Raw genomic sequence first — 7500 nt, 5'->3', positions numbered from 1 at the left:
CATACATAATATCAAAATCCAGATGACTCAGTCGGTCGAGCACTTGCTGCATAATCCAAAGGACCGAGATCGATCCCTGGTGCAGTCGATATGTTTTTTTCTGACTCCCCCCCCCCCCCCCCTCCCACCCCCCTCATCACTCCTAAGTAAACATTTCTGGCCAAAATTTAAAGAAAAAATTGTCTAAATATTTCTTACGTGGCAGCAATGACACTGAAAACTATAAACTATGAATTGTTTATAGTATGTGTTTGTGTGAGTAAACTCTTGTGTGGAGGAGTGTGCGATATAAACTATAAAAAATAAACTAAAATATAATGATGATGTGATATAATAGCAATATAATATAAAGCAATATAAAATACAATGTTTGTGAATTAAGTTGTTTTTTTTTGACTGCGTGTATATGTGTGTGTGTGTGTGTGTGTGTGTGCGTATGAATCTCATTTGTGCATATATATATATATATATATATATATATATATGTGTGTGTGTGTGTGTGAGTGTGTGTGTGTCTGTGTGTGTGTTGAAGTTTTGAGTGTATTATAATATTTGTGACCCTGTGTGTGTTAAATTGTGCGTGTTATTATGTTTTATAGTGCACATGTTTGAGTGTGTTAATCAAAATATTATTACATTTGTGACTTTGTGTATATGTTATAATATGATATAATATGTATGTGTTTAAATTTGTGTGTAAATGTGTGTGTTCTTGAGTGTGTGTGTGTGTGTTGTGTGCGCGTGTGTTTGGGATAAACACCCACTTGACCTTGAAAGCATCACCTGATCTTACGTTACGATTACTCATCAAATCATCAAAGAAAAGATGCGTGTCGGTGACGTAGACAACACACTTAAATCTGGAATCGATGAATTGTTGTATCCTTATCGTCACCGATTCCGTGGAGTATCATAAGTATCGATATGATAATAATACTGGTGGTATTGATACTATCAATTTATCTCACCGATTCCGTGGATTATCATAAGTATCGATATGATAATAATACTGATGGTATTGATACTATCAATTTATCTCACCGATTCCGTGGATTATCTTAAGTATCGATATGATAATAATACTGGTGGTATTGATACTATCAATTAATCTCACTGATTCCGTGGATTATCATAAGTATCGATATGATAATAATACTGGTGGTATTGATACTATCAATTTATCTCACCGATTCCGTGGAGTATCATAAGTATCGATATGATAATAATACTGGTGGTATTGATACTATCAATTTATCTTTTCTATAGTATTCTATCTGTTTTGTATTTTTGTTTTAATTTGCACTACCCATAATCCTTCAGAACCTTAGACATCTCATAGTTGTAGAAATCTATAAATTCTCAAGTTTTTTTTGTTTTGTTTTTTAATTAACTTTTTTTTATTTTATAATTTCTGGTTTTGAAGCTAAAAGACGCTCGTTGGGCATCTCATAATTCTCAAGTTTATTTATTTATTTTTTAAAATTAACTTTTTTTTAGGATTTCAAAATTTCTAGTTTTGATGCTAAAAGACGCTCGTTGGACATCTCATAGTTGTAGAAATCTATAAATACTCAAGTTTTTTTGTTTTTTTAATTAACTTTTTTAGGATTTTAAAATTTCTAGTTTTGTATGCTAAAATAATGCACCTTGGACATCTCATAGTTGTAGAAATCTCTTGCCACCAATTATACCATTAGCTTCAAGCGCAAGCGAGCAAACAAAACATCAGCGACCACCGAAGAAGTTAGCCTGACCTCCGAGAAAGAAGAAGAGCGTCTCGGAAGCTCTGGAATTTTCCCCTCAGACATTCTGAACAATTCACGCATAATAAAAGCCACGAACAAAAACAGATTTTGAGCTAGAGATGGTCGGTGAAACAATAAAATGGGTGGGCGGCAGCTGATGTTTGGAGTAGTCGTAGATTTGTGGTAAAATACACATGAAAACATGTGTTCTATCCATTGACCTATCAACCAGTGGTCGCACACTCCTATTTTTTAAAACACTTTTTAGATTCCATTTTGAGTGAAAATCCTTTACTCCAAATATCAATCGATTTGAATAATACGAACGCCAAAGTTTCCGGCATTTTCCGGCATTTTCAAATCTGAGATTTTAGAGCGTTGACAGAAGTGTCAGTTTAAGAAAATTTAACAACCTTTTGGTTCATAATAATATTTCTCGATTAACTCTCTCCTTTCCAGCTAGTTTTAGAATTTCCCCCGAAAATTCACACCCACCCATCATAAAAATAGACTTTTCTTTCTCAAACAAAAAGGAACAAGTGAGATCTACAACACAATGTTTAGTATTTATAGCTGTAATCAAAGCATATCTTTAAATTTTGTGGTATAGATACAAGGGAAATCAGAATTATAACACTGTCGATTACATCGTAACAAATGTGACGATTTCCCTATGGGTGGTAAGGAGAGGGTTAATACAATTTTTCGTCTTTCTAATAAAAACAAGAGGTGAAAAGTATTTTCTCAGTGTGAGCAGGGCGGTCGGTCGGAAGTACTCACCACTGACGCTGTTGGCATGTCGTCTCTAGGCGTGTGCGAAGTTCTGCTCATTTACAAAAGCATGCGCGAGTTGCCAGCTAGGAAAATAATAGTCTACAGTACGTCTTGTGCGGTTATGTGGTCAAGTAGTATCACAGTCGCTTTCGGATCTCTGTCAGAAAAAAAATTGCAATATCGCCTAACAGGCGTCATGTCCTGTTCTACGTGTTATGTGTTGCTGTTGGTCAGGGACCCCTTGTAAAGCGCTTTGAGCATGTTTATTGGATATTGCGCTATATAAAAGCTCTAGTATTTTTGTCGTAAAATAACAAAAGAAAATATTATGATTTGGAAAGTAACTTTAAATATCGGTCGACAGATTATCAAGATGACCACCAAAGAAAGAGTCAAAGTGCTGAACCTAAGGCTTCTTAGTAGCCTTTGATTGAGACGTGTCTACAATAAATACCTGGGAAAGGGGCCACCTTAATCTATCCATATGATATTATGTAAATAAAGAACAATTTGAGCCTTTAGATAGCGCAATATGCACATAATGTGCTCAAAGCGGTTTACAAGGAATCCCTGGTCAACAGCAATACTTATCGTGTAGAACAAAATATGACACCTACCGTCTAAAAACGGTATTATGTCGGAATGATATAGGTGTTAAAAATTGAATTGATGAAAAATAAAATACTTGAGCTTTTTATATAAACAATTTCCACTAAACGTGCTCAAAGGGCTTTACAAGAGCAACACTTAACATGTAGGACGAGACATGACGCCTGTTAGGCGATATCACATTTTTCCCCCGACAGAGACAACGCTGTTAACGGTCAGGTACTCATTTTACACCTGAGTCGGTGATAGAATGTGAGTAAAGAACTCAACTATGTGCCGAGCGAGGCTCGAACCCAGGACCTTCATTTCCGAAAGCGAGTGTCACTTATATACCAAGGGCCTAATTCAACGTTGCTAATATCCAGATTGGAACCTTCAGCCTACATGTCGAGAGCCAAATATCAAACCTATAGAAAAACTGAATACTGAAAACAACGACGAGTTGTCTCGTTTAAATATCATATTGGTTTGTTCTACTACATTGACAGAAATAATAGATGACATAAAAATAATATAAAATTGAGCTTTATATAGCGCAATATCCACTAAATGTGCTCAAAGTGCTTTACAAGATACAGAATGTGGTAAAGTAAAAGCAGCGATAGAATCATATCCATAACAATAACATGGAGTTTTATAGGGAATGAGATTAGCGGAAGAGTAGAGTCCCTTGATTGGACGTCACCTTACAGAGAGAACGTCAAAATGGTTTTGCGCATGCGTCTCTCTCGTCCTCGTTTTCGGTGAAGTGTCTCATGCCGCACAACCAACACGACGTTCTCTCTCTAAATACTCTTCCGCTAATATCATTCCCTATACAGAACATTAATTTATTGTCCTTTCGATCTGCTCAACAAAACATTTTTATAATAAGTCCTAAGCAAATAGCAACACTGAACAAGCGTGTACAATTCCCTTTGACAAAAATGAAAAACAAAAACAGGTTTTATACTTGAAGTGAGATGAAATGCGTGAATAAAGAGCATTTTCTAAGGACCCAAATTTACATGGGCAATCATTCCCAGAGACGAACCTTCCGTTTACAGGTCGTGAGCCAAATATAAAACCCGTGCAGAAACTTAATACTGAAAACAATGACGACTTTGTGTGTTTCACGGATGACCAGTAGTAATGCTATTGGTTTGTTTTAATACAGACGACAGAAAGAATAGCTACAGAAGTGGGAAGTCAAAACAGAGATAGAACGAAAGAGGAATCAGATCCATAACAAACAACATGAGGTTTTATACAGAACATTTGAGACCCATCGTCTCAAAACGGTATTATGTCGCAACGATGCATATGCGTAAAAGCCGAATTTAAAAAATATAAATTGTTGGCATTAGCACCCTAAAATATGATATCCATTATTCACAATAAAACATACAACTCAACATAAGTCTGATATATTTTTGGCTATAAATTCAATTTTCAACATCTTAACCAACCCGACTTAATACCGCTTTGAGGCGAATGGTCACATTTGTCCTCTCGATGTGCTCAAAGCACTTTTGTAATAAGCCCTAAGCAAACAGAAACAGTGTACATGTAGACAAGCGTCTACAATTTCCTTTGACAGGAAAAAGAAAAAGAAAACCCGTTTTTTACCTGAGTATGGTGAGAAAATGTGTATAAAGAGCAGTTTCTAAAGACCCAATTTTACATTGGCAATTCGCTTCAACAGTCGTGACGTCACTCCCCTCGTAATGACGCATGGTAACTTAGTAACTGGCTCTAAACTATCGGATCAATGGCGGACGCCTTTATAAAATATTTCTCCGACGAGAATAAAAGCGTATCCAGAGGAAGAAAAATGTGATCATGTTTTGACTTTTACACATTCTGATCACAAGAAATATGAAAAGTTCTAGCCAGCATGAAGAATAAAAAGTACCGATTTTCTTTGTTTAGAACCACGATGGCCGCCGTTGCTGGGCGACGTGACATCAGACTATTGAATCCAATTTCTCCCAGATTCGAACCTTCGGCCCACAGATCGCAAACTAAGTATCCAACACGCACAGAAACTTAATACTGAATACAAAGACCATTTTGTCTGTTTCATGGATGACCAGCAATACTATTGGTTTGTTTTTGTTTTACTACAAACGACAGAAAGAATAGCTACAGAAGTGGGAAGTCAAAACCCCAACCAGAGATAGAATGAAAGACGAATCATATCCATAACAAACAACTTGAGGTTTTAAACAGACCATTTGTGACCCATCGTCTCAAAACGGTATTATGTCGCAATGAAGCATATTATGCATAAAAGCCGAATTTAAAAAAATATAAATTGTTGGCATTAGTACCCTAAAATATGGTATCTATTCTCCACAATAAAACATACAACTCAACATAAGTCTGATATATTTGTGGCTATAAATTCAATTTTCAACATCTTAACCATCCCGACTTAATACCGTTTTGAGGCGAAGGGTCACGTTTGTCCTCTTGATGTGCTCAAATCACTTTTGTAATAAGTCCTAAGCAAACAGAAACAGTGTACATGTAGACAAGCGTGTACAATTTCCTTTGACAAAAATGAAAAAGAAAACCCGTTTTATACCTGAGTATGGTGAGATGAAATGTGTGTATAAAGAGCAGTTACTCAAGACCCAATTTACTATTGGATTCAATAGTCTGATGTCACGTCGCCCAGCAACAAAGAAAATCGGTACTTTTTATTCTTCATGCTGGCTAGAACTTTTCATATGTCTTGTGATCAGAATGTGTAAAAGTCAAAACATGATCAGATTTATAATGCTTTTCTCCTCTGGATACACTTTTATGCTCGTCGGAGAAATATTTTATAAGGGCGTGCGCCATTGTTCCGATAGTTTAGAGTCAGTTGCTAAGTTACTATGCGGCGTCATTACGAGGGAAGTGACGTCATGGCTGTTGAAGCGAATTACTCCCAGATTCGAACTTTCGGCATACAGATAGATAGAAAGGCATGTATCAAACCTTTACAGAAACCTAATACTGAAAACAATTACCATATTGTCTGTTTTACGGATGACCAGTAATACTAAAAAAAAAAAAAAACTTAATAAAAACGTGAGCTTTTATATAGCGCAATATCCACTAAACGTGCTCAAAGCGCTTTACAAGGGGTCCCTGGCCAACAGCAACACATAACATGTAGGACGAGACATGACGCCTGTCAGGCGATATTACAAATTTTTGGGACAGAGACAACGCTGTTAACGCCAGGTACTCATTTTACACCTGAGTACGGTGAGAGAATGTGAGTAAAGAGTCTTCTCCAAGGACTCAACTATGCGTCGAACGAGGCTCGAACCCAGAACCTTCCGATCCGAAAGCGAGTGTCATACCACTAGACCGCATAGCCGCACTATTGGTTTGTTTTTGTTTTACTACAACGGCAGAAAGAATAGCTACTACAGAAAGTGGGAAGTCAAAGCAGGGATAGAATGAAAGACGAATCAGATCCATAACAAACAACATGAGGTTTTATACAGAGCACTTGTCCTCTTGATGTGCTCAAAGCACTTTTGTAATAAGCCCTAAGCAAACAGCAACACTGAACATGGAGACAAGCGTCATTTGACAAGAAAAAGAAAAACAAAACCCGTTTTTTACCTGAGTATGGTGAGATAATGTGTATAAAGAGCATTTTTTAAGGACCCAATTTTACATTGGCAATTAGCCCCAGATTCGAACCTTCGGCCTACAGATCGCAAGGCAAGTATCAAACCTTTACAGAAACCTAATACTGAAAACAATGACCGTTTTGTCCGTTTCACGGATGACCAGTAATTCTATTTGTTTTACTACAAACGACAGAAAGAATAGCTACTACAGAAGTGGGAAGTCAACGCAGCCGAGAAAGCAGCGATAGAAATGAAAGACGAATCATCATATCCTATCCATAACAACAACAATGGACGTGTGGGGATGTGTTTGTACAGGAAGTCCCGTCCACGAGTCACGTGTTTGGTTTCCATCCACACGAGTGTTTTGTTAGGGACTGAGGGGGGATTTCATTTGGTTTTCACAATCAGCACGTCTCTCATAACAAAACGTTATGATGGTGATGAACATGAGCCGTTATTTTTTGCTATTTTACGCCAATGTTTGTTATCCGGTCACACACACACACACAGACACACACACACACAGACACACACACACAAACACACACACTGACCAAAAGCTTATTTTTTTACATTTTGCCAGAAATATTTTGCTCTATATTGATGATATGCGTGGAAGTAAAATACTCTCCAGTTCTGTCCGCCAGATCAATCCTACAAATACCAAAAAAAAAAAAAATTATGTGAAGTTTTGAACGTATCTCGTCTGATTGAAAGAATTTAGTCAGAACTCATCACCCAACTGGCGGTCT

This window comes from Berghia stephanieae, chromosome 1, assembly GCF_034508935.2.
Source record: "Berghia stephanieae isolate SIO BIC M18660-M18661 chromosome 1, UCSD_Bste_1.3, whole genome shotgun sequence".
Taxonomy (NCBI): domain Eukaryota; kingdom Metazoa; phylum Mollusca; class Gastropoda; order Nudibranchia; family Aeolidiidae; genus Berghia; species Berghia stephanieae.
Note: the sequence above shows the minus strand (reverse complement) of the source record.